The sequence below is a fragment of the Thalassophryne amazonica genome, chromosome 13, assembly GCF_902500255.1.
Source record: "Thalassophryne amazonica chromosome 13, fThaAma1.1, whole genome shotgun sequence".
In the NCBI taxonomy this organism is placed as follows: domain Eukaryota; kingdom Metazoa; phylum Chordata; class Actinopteri; order Batrachoidiformes; family Batrachoididae; genus Thalassophryne; species Thalassophryne amazonica.
In genome coordinates, this window is record NC_047115.1 from 68232450 (window position 1) to 68251696 (window position 19247).

At 43.0% G+C, this 19247-nt stretch overlaps 1 protein-coding gene across 1 annotated transcript in view; it reads right to left on the minus strand.

The window, feature by feature from the left end:
* The window catches only part of ltbp1 (latent transforming growth factor beta binding protein 1), a 440667-nt gene that overhangs the window by 251341 nt on the left and 170079 nt on the right, over positions 1-19247 (minus strand).

The window sequence follows — 19247 nt, forward strand, 5'->3', positions numbered from 1 at the left end:
GCCCCTGGTCCCACATTGGTCTGGATTTCGTCACGGGCCTCCCGCCGTCCTGGGGGCACACCACCATCCTCACGATAGTGGACCGGTTCTCCAAGGCGGCCCACTTCGTGGCCCTCCCGAAGCGCCCGTCGGCCCAGGAGACAGCGGATCTCCTGGTCCACCATGTTGTACGTCTGCATGGGATACCAACAGACATCGTCTCAGATTGTGGTCCCCAGTTTTCCTCACCGCACCGCCCGTTCGGCCTTGTTGAGGGCCCGGACGAGGGCAAAGACCCATGCAGACCGTCCCCGGCCCCCGCATATTGGCCTGGGCAGGAGGTGTGGCTATCCACAAGGGACATTCCCCTCCAGGTGGATTCCCCCAAACTGAAGGACCAGTACATAGGGCCCTTCAAGATCCTCAAGGTCCTCAGTCCCGCCGCAGTGAGGCTCCAACTCCCGGCCTCACTGCGGATCCATCCAGTATTCCACGTTTCAAGACTGAAACCACATCACACCTCACCCCTCCTGCCCGTATCATCGACAGGGAGCCAGCTTGGACAGTACGCGGGCTCCTGGACGTCCATCGAATGGGCCGGGGTTTCCAATATTTGGTGGACTGGGAGAGGTATGGACCCGAAGAACGCTCCTGGGTGAAGAGGAGCTTCATCCTGGACCCGGCCCTCCTGGCCGATTTCTACTGTCGCCACCCGGACAAGCCTGGTCGGGCGCCAGGAGGCGCCCGTTGAGGGGGGGGGTCCTGTTGTGTGGGCCGCCAGAAGAGGAGGTACTGCTGGCCCACCACCAGAGGGCGCCCTGCCTGAAGTGCGGGCTTCAGGCATGAGAGGGCGCTGCCGCCTCACAGGAACAGCCGAGGTGACAGCTGTCACTCATCAACTATGACAGCTGTCACCGATCATCTGCACTCACCCCGGATAAAAGCAGGATGACACCTCCACCACGTCGCCGAGATATCGTTCTTCTACAGAGGTAACTTCTCAGCTGTCGTCAACTCTGACAAATAATCTGAGCTCTTTTTGCAGCCGTTTTCCTGTGGTGTTTCCTTATCTGCTGGATTGGCGTTTGGTGTGATTAGCGACGGCTTCGCCTCACACCCCAACCAGATAAGTGGTTAAACAGGAGCTGCACGAGTGTGTGATTTGAGGTGGAGGTGGAATTCCCACCGTTGTTGTTACTGGGTGTACACACACCCACACTTGACTGTCTTTGCTCTTCGCCAGCACTACCAGATCCGACACGCGGAGACGGTGGCCACCTGGGGGACTCGGTACCTGGCGGCTCCAGTATCCTTCGGGTTCGGTGGCGGAGGAAATCGTGTGGTTCTGGTTCTTCTCTAGACGGACGTCTCCTATCGTCGAGCCTGCCCACACGACACCTTTATCCATTGACTGCTGTGTGTGGTTGTGGCATTCACAACAGTAAAGTGTTCAAATTTAACTCCTTCTATTGTCCGTTCATTTACGCCCCCTGTTGTAGGTCCGTGTCACTACACTTTCACAACACATTTTACAACTACATTTTTTTTTTTGTTTATTATTCTCACGTTCAATGCATCTTAAACCACAGAAAATGAGTTAAAATAAGGCTTGCCAAAAATGTTTTAGTGGTATAAAACCATATAGCTTCAGGGGCCCACAGCCCCTCAAAGGTATGAGCTGCGATCACATAATTTACCCGGCACTACAATGCTCCTAGCTAGAACCCTGGCGGCAATGACTAATCTACTAATCAAAAAAGTTATCGATCAATTAAGAAAGGAGCCAACAAATGTGGTCTGAGCATAAGGTGAGGATGTTGCCTGGTCATCTCCCTAGGGGGATCTTACAGGCATGTCCAACTGGGAGGAGGACTTGGGGAAGACCCAGGGCGTACTGGAGGGATTATATTTTCCACGTGGTTTGGGAACACCTTGAAATCTCCCAGGAAGAGTTAAATGACTTGGCAAAGGATAGGGGAGCTGTTGTCATTGTGACCCAGACTCGGATAAGCAGCAGAAAATGAATGAATGAATTAATAATCGATTATGAAAATAATCATTAGCTGTAGCTCTGGACTCAACAGCAACAACGTACAGAATACAGGGATCAGCACCAGCCTAATGGGTCTCAGAGGTTCTATAGAAGTATGAAATGTCTGCAAAAGATTCAGTCTGCTGGAGTTATTCAGTGATGCCTCCCTTCACTGACTGTCTGTTCAGGTGAGGGTACATTTCAGGAATTTGTTCTAACATATAAAAGCTAAATCTTGTCTCATAGGTTGAGTCTTATATGCCTGCATCAGGTCTTGATTCTCACTGTCCTGACTTATTATGTGTTGCTCAGACATAGAAGAAGCGATCAGGTGGCACAGCATTTGCCGAGCATGCGCCACTATTGTGGAATAGTCTAACGGCCCGGTCACACGGCATACGACGATTCCGGAACGAAGGAAAAAAGCACAAAAGTCACAAATCATTGAGAAAAGGTGGACGAACGAGCTTTATCACCGAACAGTCTGTGAATCAAGAGCACAAAAGGGATGAAAGAGGAACAAAATGAAACTGAAGCTAACGTTGATCTCCACGCTTTAAACGAAACATGACTGGAGCCACTGCTGGAGCAGTGTGTGTCTGCATCTCTGTGTTCCAGGACTCGGTGCTGGGATGGGGCTCTGTAGCACCTGAGTCCTGAAGAAGCTGCAAACAGAAGCGCGTGATCCGACCCACTGTGGAGATCAATGCGCACGTCGCTGGATCCACCTGCTCTGGTTCCTTGTCCAGAACAAAAGAGGCATCATCTCCATCATCAGAATCCTCACTGTCTGGTTCAGACTCTGACAACACACTGTGCGCTCCATCTTGCTCCAGTTAAAAAAAAAAAACTTAAGCACTTACTCAACATTCATAAGATGCCTCATTTTTACAAAAAAAAAACACCACCACACTAACCACACACGCTAAATATTCCACCAAAATTATACACACTGCAAACATGCCAAATATTTCTCAAATCTCTCAAATACCAAAACTCTAATCGCTGTCTGTACACCCAAAATGTGCACATACGAGAAGGGGGGGACAGAGATAGCACTGTCTGTCTCTGCCTTTTTTTTTTCCCAAAACCTTGGTGTTTTTGATCACAGGTGCTGCGGCTGTGTGATCATGCAGTCAGTCACACGTCCACGCATGGGTTCGATTACCAGTTCTGATCATGCATCCACAGGCACTGTGTACGTGGATCAGACACACACACACACATGCACGCATGCACTTCACCTTCTCTCCAGCTGATTCACTCTGGAGGAATGCATTCAGTGTTTGGATGTGTTAGCGCACGTACACGTATGCACAAAAGGACTGCCTCGTACATGATTTAGCGACTCAAACATTCAAAAAAGAATGAAGCCATTTGTGATCACACTGGGTTTTCTGTTTTCATATGTCACACCTCTGTGGATCAAAGCTGTTCACATGCGAATGTCCACTGCTGTTGGAACTTTTTCCACACTTGATGCTCAAAGTCTCGCTTCTGTAAACTGCCACTTGATTTGCACAAACTGAGGCGCAGTTCGCTCTGAGAGATCACAGCAGATGACACAAAATATTTTTACATCGTGATGGCCCTCACCTCCAAGGACAGAAACGAAGCTGACTGCGCTCCTGCAAAGCCCCCCTGCTGCGAACAAATGTACAGCCATCAACAATCGTTTCAGCCCTCACTCCCACGGAAACGAAGCTGATCGCATTCCTGCAAAGTCCCCCCCGTTGTGAACAAATACACAGCCATCAAGTATCACTTCCTCAACACTTTTGAACTGTCAGACTGAAAGGGCCAGCAGCTGCATCTCTCCTCCACATGTTCACAAACCGGCTTATGTACTGTGTGAAAATATTCAGCTGGTCAAACAAAGTCAAACTAAACACTAACATTACAAAAACTAAGCAAACGATAAAGAACCATCAAAGAACTACAGCAAAACGAAATACGGACAAATTGAGGTTTTCAGTGGTATTCGTTCAAATTTTCAACAGTTTAAAAGCGCCAACTGCAGGAACATCTACCTCAGCTGTAAAAGCTTGATGTAAATACAGCACAATTGCCATTTACTTACTTAATAACACAAAACTCACAGACAACATGAAAGCAAGATATGACTAGCTTGGGTTTGAAAGTTTGCTTGATGAACATAACCTGGTCATGGTCTTTTTACATTCTGCATGTTATGCTTCTGTCTGAATAAATGATAGACTTGATAGTCTTACTAGAAATAAAGCTTTATTTCTTGCACAAAAATTACATTCAACTTTTGTTGTAGTTCATCATGTGTCCCCTTTTACTTTTCATATGCATCTGTCATGCTTTTGTGGCACTGATGCAGGGCTCACTTCTCATTTGGGGAACCATTGTACTCGATTGAAAAGGACGTCAAATACAACTAGAGCCAAAGGTGCCAAAGCCCAAAAATGCCAGACAGCAAAATGTCAGGCTGATACAGTACATCTTAACACTTGAGGTGTAGCACTGTGAATGTCACTGAAAAAGTCCGTTTTTATGGCCGTTTCTCCCAGAGACATTAAAGGAGGCGTGAATGTGTCATGCCTTGAAAAGTGCCAACATATTTTCTAATCTTCACACGTTTATGTTTAGCACAATCATAAAAGCTGTATAATACGGAACAAGTTTGAAGTGGCTCGCAGCAGTAGGTCAGTGAAACTGATAGTGATTTACAAAAAAAAAAGTACAAATTTATAAAAAACCTCTGTTCATCCTCAGTTATGCCTCTGTAAGTGATTGCACATTGCTGGCGGGCTTTTTTTTTTTCGGAACATATGGGAAGAGTGTCAGAAGAGCATCCCAGACAAAACACAGACATCAATCAACATGAGGAAAGAAAATGTCAAGGGTGAGAGTCACCCAGGCTGCAAAGAAGAGAGTGTATCAGCAAGGAATGCCTGTCAGTAATCCTGAATTCAGGGGGGAAAAAAAGTTTGGATACTAGCATCCTTCTGTTAGAGTTCCACAAAAAACACACATTTTTTTAACAGCATACACAGTGGAATTAAGAGAACAGCTAAAACCTAGAAATGGGGGAGAAAAAAAATAAGTGCTCTGAATGGTGTTTCCTTTCACCTGAGAAGACCAGTTTGAGTTGCTAAAATTAGTAGGTAATTTGGTTTGACATGTACATTAATTTCAAGTACCGCCATGGGACAACAGTGGGGAGGAAAACCCTCTGTGAAGGCCCAGAGTGCCCAATCAGACACCCATTCTCACCCACACGAGACAGAATGGACAACATGCTGCCGTTAGGTCTCGTGTACCTCCGTGAAGCGGGGGGCGGGGGCTCATCTCCCACACCCAGTGGTGGTAGGGATTAACGCAGGCATCATACTTGAATTACACTTTGTGATTTTTATTTTATTTATTTTTTTCATTTCCTCATTGTGGGGCTAAGAAAGGAATATGTTATCATAAATTAATTATATCAATGGGCAATACGAATTAATATTACAATTGAAATTGTAGAGATAAACAAGATAATGTCAATATAATGATGACATATAATTTATGTGGCATTTTCACATTACAACTGCCTCAAAGTAATGACAGTAAACTGACTACACGGCACCTACTATAGGTCTGGACCAGTTTCTTTGCATCTATGAAAAAAGTCAAAAGATGAAAAAATTGGTAAATGCTGGAACTTCTCTTAAATTACTTGTACCCACCATTTACATAATGACATGTACAGACACTGTAATCTACCTGGGTAAATCAGAACATCAGAGGTCAGAGCACCTATAAACAGAGGAATTTATCAAAGTCTGCAAATACTGAAGTAAATTAAATGTATGTAAAAAAAAACCCCGACAGTGATAGTTGTGGATAATTGTATATTGTCTGTTTGTGTATATATATATATTTTTTCTGTGATCCTTAAATGTAAATGGGACAAACAGGGTGTGTTTCAGTGCATGCCTTCCTATGATTAGCATGTTCATTGTGGTATGGTGTTCTTCTCTGCATAAACCTTTACTCCTCCTCGTCTGGGGGGTTTTGGCAGTGTTGAAGATCTGGGGAGAGACAGGGAATAGCCTTCCCAGATGTTGCACCACAACCAGCTGCTGACAGGCCATCTGTTGTATGGAACAGGACTGACAGAGAGGCTGTGGTCTTTCCTGTTTTAGGAGTGAAAACACGTCTGCCACATTACCGGCAGCTGGTGCTGGTTTGACAGTAAACTGTTTTAATTGTGCAGCACATTCAGAAGAATACGAGTTATCAGTAGTAGCTGGCAGAGTTGTAGGGTGCCTTCACAAACCTAGAGAGGAAAAACACTGGCCATAACCCTGTCACTAAATGTGCAATTTCGAGAGGCGCAAACATTTGAGAAACCTACCAAGCGTCATGGAATTCTGGTCCATAGATTACAATGCAGTTTGTTCTGTATGATCTGGGTGAATACAATGGTGAACAAACGATTGAACAGACAGTAGTATGAATACAGCCAATTCCAATATATCTTGTTTTTGTTTAAGCCTGTGAAGGGGAATAAGATCATTTTTCTTGTGTTTCATATAAAAAAAAATTGCGTATTATATTAAAATGGAGCTTCACTGGTCCTCACCTGTATCTATCAGACTCTCAGTTTGTTTGGCCAAAAATATCCACTATTTTTTAGAGTTACAGGTATTTTGCTGTCCCACTTGCTGACTGATTGCCTGCCTACAATAATCCTGTGCATACCCTTCTACCTATAAGGCTGCACGAATAATGAGTCTCCACCATGAATTTACACCTATCAGTTGATGTGAACATGTTTTATTTTAACTGATGATGTTCAGTTTTAACCTTCGCCACCCTGGCAACTGTTCATTTGGGGAGAAGTTCAGTTTCACAGTTAAAAGTCTTCAAAGCACTTAATACACTTTCACAACACTTCCAATGAAGAGAATCTTGAAATAGGACTTGGCATTGCTAAATATTTTTGTGGATATTCTGGTGGCTGCTATCCATGTGCATGGATGTGTCCTTCATCCCTTTCTGTGTTGGACGTCCAGCCATTTTGCTGTCATTTACAAACTGAAATTAAACAAACCGAGGAGTTTATTTGGAGATATTATTTGGGTCACTGTAGCCAGATTTGGGTCTGCTTGAGGCTACAGCAAAGCCAAGCATCTGCCCTGTTCAGTATGCTGATCTCTCTATTAATATCCCTCAATGAGGCCACAATCACAAGTACTCTGTCTGGAAGTTCAATCAAAAGTAGACTTATTCATAGATTCATACTGCGGGCCTGTGCTGGAATTTGACTTTCAGATTTTGACAAACCAAGAAGAAATTGGGAAATTATGACTGTTGTTGATCTGTCAGAGGTATAGACATTTTACAGGGAGCTTCTGCAAAATGAAAAAAATGGTCTCAAATGTATGCATACCACAAACCAGAGAGACCAGTTAGAGAATCTGTGTAGCATATGGTATAGCTGGAAGTGTAAGGGAACGCTGTGTTAAAGCCCCTTACATAAACAAGTACAATGAACAGTGAAGTCATAAATAGAAAACCTCCGACCAACCAGCCAGTCGGGCATGGGCAACGGTCGATTCATGACTTTGGATGCCAGCAGACGTTTAACATGGAGTCAAGCTAAAACTGTAAATGGGAGACAATACATCTTTTGTACAAACCTGATGAGTTGCTGAGGGATTGAAATGAGGGGATAGATAATTTGATTTCAATGGCTGCAATCTTCTTAGCCACCTCCATTCATATGCATTTTGAGTCATTTGTTGTTCCAGTAAATTGTGGTGATCTCTCCACATGAAACTTAATTTATTCCATCTCTTCTCTCACACACACACCCCCCCCACCCCCACTCCCACTTTTGTTCAAATTGCCCTCAGAAAATGAGACTAATAATTCATTTTCGACAATGTAAGCAGCAGGCAATGTTTAAGTCTTTATGCCATTACCGCTGGAGGTGCAATTTGGACAAATCCAGTTACCGACCAACTGCATGTGCCATATTCTCTGCATGCACACAGCGCCAGAGCAGAACGTGATGTGTCCTAGCGACCTACTGTACGGCGCATATGTTGCTGAAAGTGAGATCACATAAACCAGCAAATATCCTAATAATAAACCAAATGAAGCCACACTTTATGACAAATGTGTTTTCATTTACACACTTGACGTATCTATGGAGAAGCAGATAAAATAGCATTATGGATTCCCCAAGAACTAATTACGTTATACAAATATATTGTGTCTTTTTCTTAAAAACAAAAATACTAGCTTGTCACAGTTGTCCACCTCCAATATAATTGCCCCTTCATCACCACAGATAAACATTTTATTCTGTTTAATTATACATCAGACAGGACAGCATGGTGGCTTAGTGGTTAGCACTGTTGCCTCACAGCGAGAAGGTTGTGGGTTCAATTCCCGTGGCCTCTCTGTGTGGAGTTTGCATGTTCTCCCCGTGTTTGCATGGGTTTCCTTCGGGTGCTCCGGTGTCCTCCCACATCCAAAGACATGCAGGTTAGGTGGATTGGAGTCTAAAATTGTCCGTAGGTGTGTGTGTGGGTGTGTCTGTGTTTGTTTGTCTATTTGTGGCCCTGCGACAGACTAGCGTCCTGTCCTGGGTGTACCCCGCCTCGCGCTCTATGACTGCTGGGATAGGCTCCAGCCCCCCGCGACCCTTAATTGGACTAAGCGGTAGAAGATGGATGGATGGATGGATATACATCAGACAGCTTATTTAAGAAGACATTTGATTGATATGTTGAAAAACAACTTTATGGTGTGTCTGTCATTTGTTTGCCAACCAAGATTATCTTTCAGCATTTTTTTTCTTTAATGTATATATATATATATATATATATATATATATATATATATATATTTCTAACATTTAAAATATTTCTAAACATTTTAGTTGTTGAAATTATTATTATTTTTTACTATTATTGTTATTATTATAAGTAGTAGTAATAGTATGAATAAAATGTCTTAAAAAGTGGACCTTTAATCGAGAGGTGTTGTGGGAAGCCCCCCACACACACACACGGCGTGGGCGAAGGTTCCCTGCCATTACTAATACTACTTATAATCATTTCAAAGTTTCAGAATCTCAATGTAACTGTGGCAAGCAACACTGATGCTGACATGTTGTTGATGTTAAAGATTTTATATATATATATGTTATCACTGTTAAACATTTGTACCTTTTGTCTTCTTTCTGATGAGAACGGTGTTGTGCTGTTTGCACTTAAACCCGAGAATGTACATGTAATTCAACCTTGTTTTAGCATGCTGGGGTCAATCTGAACTGGGAATGAGGAGCTGAATGTACTTATTATTATTATTACACAACTTATTTTCGTAGCCGCTAACGACTGGGAGTAAAAGAACTGAAGGTTGAATTTTGACTGATTATGATGTGATGCTTAGTGTTCCAGGCAGATGCAGAACAGCTGATAACTGCGAACGAGATGTGCTGACCTTCGACGATAAGAGTAAAAGAAAGAAACTGTTTTTGCTTACAGCTGCACTTATTGACGTGTGTGTTTATGTTACGGGAAGAAACTTGTCTTGCGTCATTCCCCCACCCTTAGGACAAGTTTTTGTTTATGTGATGAGGGATTCACTAATAAAAAGAGCGAAGCGCAGGCCAGACTTTAGTGTAGCCTTGGTGTACAGCCTGACTGCACTCCGCGCGTAAAATTTGACTTTCTGTCTCACTGGTGTTTCTTGACTCTGTTTGTCTTGTTAAAGGTTTTAAAAATGTTTGGAGGAGAAAATACCCAACATTGACTGGGGGCTACGTCCGGGAGCTCAACAATACCGGAGGTGTCCAGCGGAGGTCGTCAAGTCCAGACGTAAATCCTTGGCCAAGGTCCGATCGATTGATCGTGTCTGCAATTGTCGACCACCGTTGGCATCGTCTGGTTGACGAGATTTTCCCGAAGAAGACAGACAGGAAGTCAAGTCAGTGAGTAAAATTTCTTTGTAAATAGTACTGAGTGAGTGGTGATCAGATCACATAAACAGTTAAATTCCGCAAGCGATGATACAGAATCGTCTGTTAATGCAAAGCAGTTAAACTCTGTAAGGAGGGTGCGGACTCCTCTGTTTATATACGCGTACCGGTAGGGGATAAAAGTGATCACATAAAACAGTTAACCTCCGTAAGCGATGATACAGAATCGTCTGTTAATGAAACACAGTTAAACTCTGTAAGGAGGGCGGACTCCTCTACGGTTGCGAGGGACGCACGTAGTTAAATTCCGGAAGGAGGATACGGACTCCTCTGTTTTAATACGTAAAGGAAATCCCGGGTAGAAATACGTGCACTGTAAAAAAGCAGTTAAATTTGGCAGGGACGGCGGAGTCCCCTAATGCAGGACATTAGTTAAATTTCACGGGAGGGCGAGCTCCCCTGGCATAAGAATACGTGTACGATTATTAAAAGTGTTTCTATGTGTAAATAGTGCTTTGTGTAAGTGTAAATAACTGTGTGAAAGTGTAATACTTTGGACAACGTTAGTGACAACCGTGCGTGTGGAAGCAGCAGGCAAGTGATTCCGCTTCCTACGGGGAGGTGAAAGGAATCAACCACACGACGGCAAATTAATTGTCACGTCCAAAGAAAGTGTGAAAACTTCAGATTTAGAACACCCTAGGTGTGCCCCCGTCTGAAGTCCAAATTATAACAAGGGATAATAAAAATGGGGGGTAAGACGTCTAAAAAGAAGGAAAATTTATCAACTGACGACTGGAAATTTATGGAAGCAAAAAATCCAAAAGCAACAAAGAAATTGGAGACCTGGATAAATAAACATGACTTTGACGGACGACTGAACCTGATCAGCATACAGAAGCTAAAGAAGGAGTTAGAACAGAAACATAAAGGTGATGAGAAAAAGATGCAGAAAGTAGGGGCAGATTTAGTGGCATTTTGGGAGGAGGAAGCAGAGAACAGACGGAAGGGAGCAGAGCAGCGACGATTAGAGAAAGCAAGGAAAAAGAAAGCTGTAGGTAAGGCAGAAGAAGATGTGATAATTCAGCACAAAGAACCAGAACAGCCTCAGCAACCACCGCCGGCTGGATCGTCGGTGACAACAACACCCTTATCTCCTCTACCAGAGGATGACGATGTACCGCCACCACAGTATGATTTGGCAGTAAAACCTAAGGTAAAAAGTGAAAAACCAGAAAAACCACAAACACGCAGTCAAGCGAAAGTGCCTACAGCCCCTCCCATGGTGGAACACAGTGACCAGGGAGGTGCCTATCCTATGATAGAAGTACCAAATCCTCGTGCAGGAACAGCAGGACATCGATCAACCATGCTCGTATATCGAACATGGAATGCTGATGATATCAAAGCAGCAGTCGACATGATACCATCGCCACATGTCGATATTGAGGGATTTATGCAGGATATAGAAAACATTAGAAGTTCTTACCACCTTAGTGGACCTGAAGTCCAACAGGTGTGGATGAAAGCATGTGGCCCTAAATGGAGTCACGGAGATGATGAAATATGTTACCAACAGGGTAACTTAAGACAGCAGAAGCAGTGCAAACGTCCCCAAAAGCCATGGCAAAATAGACAAGGTGGACAGCCACAACGTCAAGGACCATGGCAACCACAACAGCAGCACAGACAGGGAGGGCCACCACGGGGTCCCCTAATTTGTTGGAACTGTGGAAGGGAGGGACATATGTATAGAAATTGTCCGAATCCACCTACTGAGGGAGCAGCAGGAGGAATTCCACAACGGAATAATCCTCCGCAGCCACAGTATCCACAATGACTAGAATCCATAATCCATGATTCCACATCAGATAGGCAGTCTGATTGTGATATGGATCTGTGTGCCTTACTGGGAAATCCGGTACCAAAACCAGAAGTGACTTTGTTGGTAAATGGACGACCAGTGACATTCCTTTGTGATACAGGAGCATGTAGAACCACATGTAATGACAACATACCTGTCCATCAATTAAGCAACAAAATTTTTAGGGTTCGCTCTGCAAATGGACAAACATCAGACGTCCCTATCACTAAACCCATAACGTTGGCAGATCCATTTGGCCTGACATGTACTATGTCAGTGTTGAGCATGCCACAATGTCCAGTTAACCTTTTAGGACGAGACGGATTGACTGCATTGGGCTTGTCCATAATTGTGGAACAAGGGAAATTAGTTGTTGAACGCACAGGAGGCGTTAACATGGTAAGAGAAGAAAGCGATGACCCCACATTCCACTATTACTATACATTTGACATTTCAGAAGAAGATGCTGCAGGATGGGGTAAAGATGTCGTCTTGCAAGCGACAGCCCTACTAAAAAATCCTGAACAAAAGATGTCACCACCTGACCTGCATGTCACAATGTGGCATAAAGATCTTCCAGGTCCGGATGGTGACTATGAAAACAAATTGAAGAACATTTCACCTGTGAAGCTGACAATGACCGATTTGATTCATGATGGCAACTCAACAGCTGTCATAACAGTGACAGGTGCCACTGAGGACATTTTAAAATTGAGATTCACAGGTATGCCTTTGCATGTGTCACTTTGTAAGCCATATTTGACAGAATGGCAAGAATTGGGACTGACAGTCATAACAGCTTTGTCAGCCACTGATTGGAGCAGAGTTGGACCACGAACGGAGTTCAGTCCATCAACTAAATTGTATAAAGTGCCAGTTAATGTCTCATTGGTGCTGACAGCTGGAACACACATTGATGTGTCCACTTCACAATCCTGAGTGTTTCAGTTGAGTCCTGAAGAGGATGATCTTCTCTCTTCTGTACCATCAGGATTGTGTACAACAGGTCCTTCAGACGTAGGACTGATAAAAAATGCACAACCTGTAGTTATAAGACCAAAAACAGAATACAGACCATGTGTAAGACAGTATCCATTGAAACCTGATGCAATTGAAGGAATCAGGCCAGTAATAGAGAATTTATTAACAGCAGGAGTAATAGTGCCATGTCCAGATTCACCATGTAACACACCCATATTTCCTGTAAAAAAGGCTCCGCCCTCAGTGGGGTGGAGAATGATTCAAGATCTGCAGGCAGTAAATGCTGCTGTGATTAAAAGAGCACCATGTGTCCCAGATCCACACACCTTGTTAAATTCGCTGAGACCAAATTCTAATAGTTTCTCAGTAATTGACATAAGTAATGCATTTTTCTCTGTGCCAGTACATCCAGATAGTCAATTCTGGTTTGCTTTTACCTTTAAAGGACAACGATATACATTCACCAGATTACCGCAGGGTTACGCAGAGAGTCCAACTATTTATTCTCAAGTCATGTCAGCATGTTTAGCTAATTTCGTTCCACCGGCAGATAGCCAACTATTAGTGTATGTTGATGACATTTTGATTGCCTCTGACACACGAGAAAACTGCATAACTGACACAGTAGCATTATTATGTTTCTTATTTGATAATGGCCACAAAGTGAGTAAAAACAAAGTTCAGTTGTGTAGGGATAAAGTAAAATATTTAGGACATGAATTATCAGCCACAGGGCGTACTATCCTGTCTGACAGGAAGGAAGCAATTTTGCACGCTCCAAAACCACAAACCAAAAGCAGATGATGTCATTTCTTGGACTGACTAATTAATGCAGGGCATGGATTCCCTGCTATGCAGAATTGACTAGTCCACTTTCTGATTTGATGTACAAGGATGATATTTCAATGTCAACCGTGTTGGAATGGAACAAAGATGCTGAGGAAGCTTTTGTAAAAGTAAAACAAACATTAGTGTCATCCACAGTTTTGGCACTACCAGATTATAGTAAACCATTCATTCAAACAGTTGATTGTAAGAATAAGTTCATGACTAGTGTTTTGGTTCAAGTGTATGGCTCAAAATTGAGGCCAGTTGCCTACTACTCATCTAATTGGATGCAGTAGCAAGTGCTTTACCACCATGCGTACAGGCTGTTGTTGCAGCCTCTATGGCTGTTCAAAGTAGCAGTAATGTTGTTCTATTCCATCAGTTGACACTGAAAGTTCCACATGCAGTCTCTGCACTTCTGTTGCAGACAAACATGAGCCTTTTGTCCCCAGCAAGACATCTTTCGTGTATGTCCTTGCTATTATCACAACCACATCTTACGGTAGAGCGCTGTACAACATTGAATCCATCCACATTGATACCTTTACCTGAGGATGGTGAGCCGCACAATTGTCTTGATGTAGCTACGGTCTGTACGAAAGCACGCCCAGACCTCCGGGACACACCCATCCCAAACAGTACAATTGTGTATGTGGATGGTTCTTCCACTAAAAACGCTTATGGACAAACACAATCTGGATATGCTGTTGTCACAAATTCAGAAGTATTGGATTCTGCTTCATTGCCATCCTCATTTTCAGCACAAGCAGCTGAATTAGTTGCTTTAACTGCAGCTTGCTATCTGTTTAAAGGTACGGCTGTATCAATTTATACAGACAGCCAGTACGCTTTCAGCACAGTGCATGTGTTTGCAAAACTGTGGGGAAGAGCGTGGAATGGTGACATCATCTGGAAAGCCAGTGACTCATGCCACTCTCCTAACTGCACTACTGAAAGCTGTGAAATTGCCTAAACAAATTGCTATATGCAAATGTGCGGCTCACACCAAAGGCTCTGACAGTATTTCAAAAGGAAATGATTTTGCTGACAGAGCAGCAAAAGAGGCAGCAGCAGCTTCTTCTATTTTTGTTGTACAGGAAACTACTCTAGATTTGCATTTAGGTCATACACTGCTTGCTGACATGCAACAGCAGGCAACTGACAGAGAAAAACAAATGTGGATAGCTAAAGGAGCTACGTATGCAAATGATTTGTACATATGACCACAAAAGAAACCCATATTGCCAAAAAATATGTTTAAATGGGCAGCTATTATGAGCCATGGCGTGACGCATGTCTCATCAGGGGGTATGATATCGCAATTGCAATCTATTTTTTGTCTTTATGGGTTCGATGCATATGCAAAACAGCATTGTAGAGCATGCATGACATGTGCAAAACACAACTCACAAGGCAATTTGAGACCCCAAAGAGGCAAATTTCCAACACCACAATATCCCTTTCAAGTGATTCATATGGATTATATACAGCTGAGTAAACATGAAGGGAAGGAATTTTGTTTAGTCATAATTGATGCCTTCTCAAAATGGGTAGAATTGTTCCCTACAAAACATGCAGATGCACTTACAGTGGCTAAGGCATTGTGCAAAGACATCATTCCACGATTTGGAATACCAGAAACAGTCTATTCAGATAATGGAGCGCATTTTGTTAATACAATAGTGCAATACGTAGGAGAAGCGCTACAGGTCAATCTCAAAAATCATTGTGCTTATCATCCACAAAGCGCCGGATTAGTGGAAAGGATGAATGGAACAGTAAAAAACAGACTTAGAAAGACAATGGAGGAAACAGGCAGACCATGGACGCATTGTGTAGATTTGGTAAAAATGTATATAAACATAACTAGTACCATGGGGTTGACACCGTATGAAACATTGTTTGGCAGAAAATATCGATTGCCATATTATGGACAAATTTGGGATGTACCTGAGGAAGCCAATTTGGCGGATTACATGAGAAAAATGTTAGAAGGACAACGAGGGAGAGTTCCAAACACTGATGATCCCATTTCTCCACAGGAGGACCCTAAAGTGGTACCTGGAGACTGGGTGTTGATAAGAAGCATCAAGAGAAAACACTGGCATTCACCTAAATGGGAAGGGCCCCATCAAGTACTACTCACAACACCCACAGCCTTGAAAATTGGGGAAAGGAGTACATGGATTCATTTGACTCACTGTAAGAAAGTCATTTCTGCAGACACAGACAAACAGTAAGAACAGTAGGACAAGACTAGTAATAGTGTGTGAGCTTGGTGTTAAGATCCAGGTTAGACACGAAAGCTAGCAGAAGACATTAAGAAGCCACTGTTCTGAACATAGGTGTGCTGTAGTGTGCAGAAATGGCGAAAGAAAAAAAACAAAAGAACGAGGGTTTCTGGACCCCATGGACAGTCCTTGTTATGCTACTTTTCTTTTTCGGATTGGGCTTATTATTAAAAGCCATAAGCACGAGACATGATAAAAAGGATCACCTCCGCAGATTGCAGAGACCAAAAGAAGTAACGAAGACCCCAGTCCGATAATAAATGCCACAGTACATAGCTGTGATAGGAACAATGCGTACCGATTTGGTATACAAGCCTGCATTCCTAGAAAATCTTCTGTGGTCATCTCTGTACCATATAGTGCTCTTACCCATGGAATATGGGATGGTGGGGATGGTGACAGAGGGACTAATTACGGAAATAGTTTCTCATGGTATATGACCAATGATCAACAAGATAAGAGATGGGAAACGTTGGTAGCCGATGAATGGAGTAGATGGACACCAAGATGGGCACAAACCGAGTGGGCTAAGTACCAGAGTCAAATTCTCAAAATGTATCAAACAGATGATAAGCTGTCTATAGTGGTGAATACCACAGAAAAAGGAACCATATTCCCACCTGATATGGAGGGAGACTGTTGGTTGTTCCTCCTTTGGGTATACAAAAAAGGAAAAGATCCGTATTTCCATTTTTTCCTCTGTGAAACAGATAGAGTACAGCAACCAATATTGACCGAATTAAGTACGTCAAAGGGGGTGTCCATACAAGCAAAGGGGGTGCCCATACAAGCAAAGGGGGTGTCCGTACAAGGCACAAAAGACATGAAGGCAGATGACTGGTTCCTAGTAACTACAGGAATTAGTGGACAAAATAACAATTGGCTTTTAATGGCAGAACAAGCAGGACTAGCAGCAAAGAAGGACTGTGTTGTATGTATGGGACCCAGACCTATATTACAGGTAATACCGGCAGCATTACCCAAAGACTGTCTGCTGACTGTTATGACACAGACATACATTGCGGCAAACAACAATTGTTCTAAGTGGGACAAGATCTATCCATTGACCAAATTGACTAAGATCAAACCTTTATTTTCAAGCAAAGTTGGGCATGCTAACCATACATGTGTACACTTGACAGGGACAAGTAAGACTTTGGGTAGCTTAAGCCACACTGCCTGGTGTAAGAATGTGGTCCATAGTACTCCCACATTCAAACCTGTCGGTAGGAGTGATGTATGGTGGTGGTGTGGTGATAACAGAATCTTTGACAGACTGCCACAAAATGTGTCAGGTTATTGTGCATTAATATCATTATTGTTACCAGTTGAAGCCATACCCATGACCCCTGAAGACGTTACGACATATGCAGCCTCTCTTATTCCTGAAGATTGGCAGAAAGGCATAGCCAGACATAGAGTAAAAAGAGAGTGGAAAGGAGTAGGAAATCCAACATATATTGACGCAATAGGAGTCCCCAGAGGAGTGCCTGACGAGTATAAACTGGTTGATCAAATAGCAGCTGGATTCGAATCTTCCATCTGTTGGTGGTGTTCAATTAATAAAAACGTGGACAGAATAAACTACATCCACTACAATGTGCAGAAATTAGGAAATTGGACTGAGGAAGGATTTAAGGCTGTCCATTCACAGTTAGAAGCCACGTCCCTTATGGCCTTCCAGAATCGTATTGCTCTGGATATGTTGTTGGCGGAGAAAGGAGGTGTTTGTGCCATGTTCGGAGAACAATGCTGCACATTCATTCCCAACAACACGGCTGCAGACGGCAGTCTCACTCAAGCCATTGACGGGCTGAGGACGTTGAACAGGAAGATGAAAGAGCACAGTGGAGTAAACACCGAAGGCTGGGATTGGTGGCTGGAAGGGATGGGAAGATGGAGGTCTTTGATTTCTTCACTATTAGTGTCTATAGCAGTATTTGCTGCAATTCTAACATTGTGTGGATGTTGTTGTATTCCATGTCTCCGAGGCCTTGTAAATAGAATGATAACCGCAGCAATAAGTCCAGGACCAGGAGGGGGACCAGCATCATATCCACTCCTGGGGCAAGACGACACCGAGGAGGACAATGACTCCCATGACCTGTACCCAGACCCATGGAAGTATGATGACCCAGACACCGATGATAGTGACAATGATGACATCACCTCTGGGGTGTAAGCCTATAGAACATACCATGATGAACCTCTTAGTGAAAATCTCAAAAAGAAGTGCTAAGCTAGGTGATAACTACTACTGTATGTTTAACAGGTGATAAACAGGAGGGGAATGCTAAAGATTTTATATATATATATATATGTTATCACTGTTAAACATTTGTACCTTTTGTCTTCTTTCTGATGAGAACGGTGTTGTGCTGTTTGCACTTAAACCCGAGAATGTACGTGTAATTCAACCTTGTTTTAGCATGCTGGGGTCAATCTGAACTGGGAATGAGGAGCTGAATGTACTTATTATTATTATTACACAACTTGTTTTCGTAGCCGCTAACGACTGGGAGTAAAAGAACTGAAGGTTGAATTTTGACTGATTATGATGTGATGCTTAGTGTTCCAGGCAGATGCAGAACAGCTGATAACTGCGAACGAGATGTGCTGACCTTCGACGATAAGAGTAAAAGAAAGAAACTGTTTTTGCTTACAGCTGCACTTATTGACGTGTGTGTTTATGTTACGGGAAGAAACTTGTCTTGCGTCATTCCCCCACCCTTAGGACAAGTTTTTGTTTATGTGATGAGGGATTCACTAATAAAAAGAGCGAAGCGCAGGCCAGACTTTAGTGTAGCCTTGGTGTACAGCCTGACTGCACTCCGCGCGTAAAATTTGACTTTCTGTCTCACTGGTGTTTCTTGACTCTGTTTGTCTTGTTAAAGGTTTTAAAAATGTTTGGAGGAGAAAATACCCAACAGTTGACCTCCAAACAAATCCGTGACAGCAGCTTGCAATCTTTGTTTACGTGGCATTGTCTGTGAGTATATTTTCAGTTTAATACTTACCTTGATCTACAAGTACATACTTCCTGAAATTTTTCCTTTTGTTCACCACATTTAAAAGTTTAATGAAACATTGGGGGGGTCCACATTTGTTCTCTATTATGGCTTAGTTATTGTTATTATGAGTGTTAGTCTACAGATAATTTAATGTTGCAGTAAAAGTGCAACCTGTGGACAACATTAAACATCTTCAGAGTTGTGATGGATGAGAGGTGTTGACACAAGGTGCCAGTGTCTCTCACTAAGATACAAGCAGAGGGAGAGACAAATAATGACACTGATGTTCATAAAATCTTCTCAGTTACCA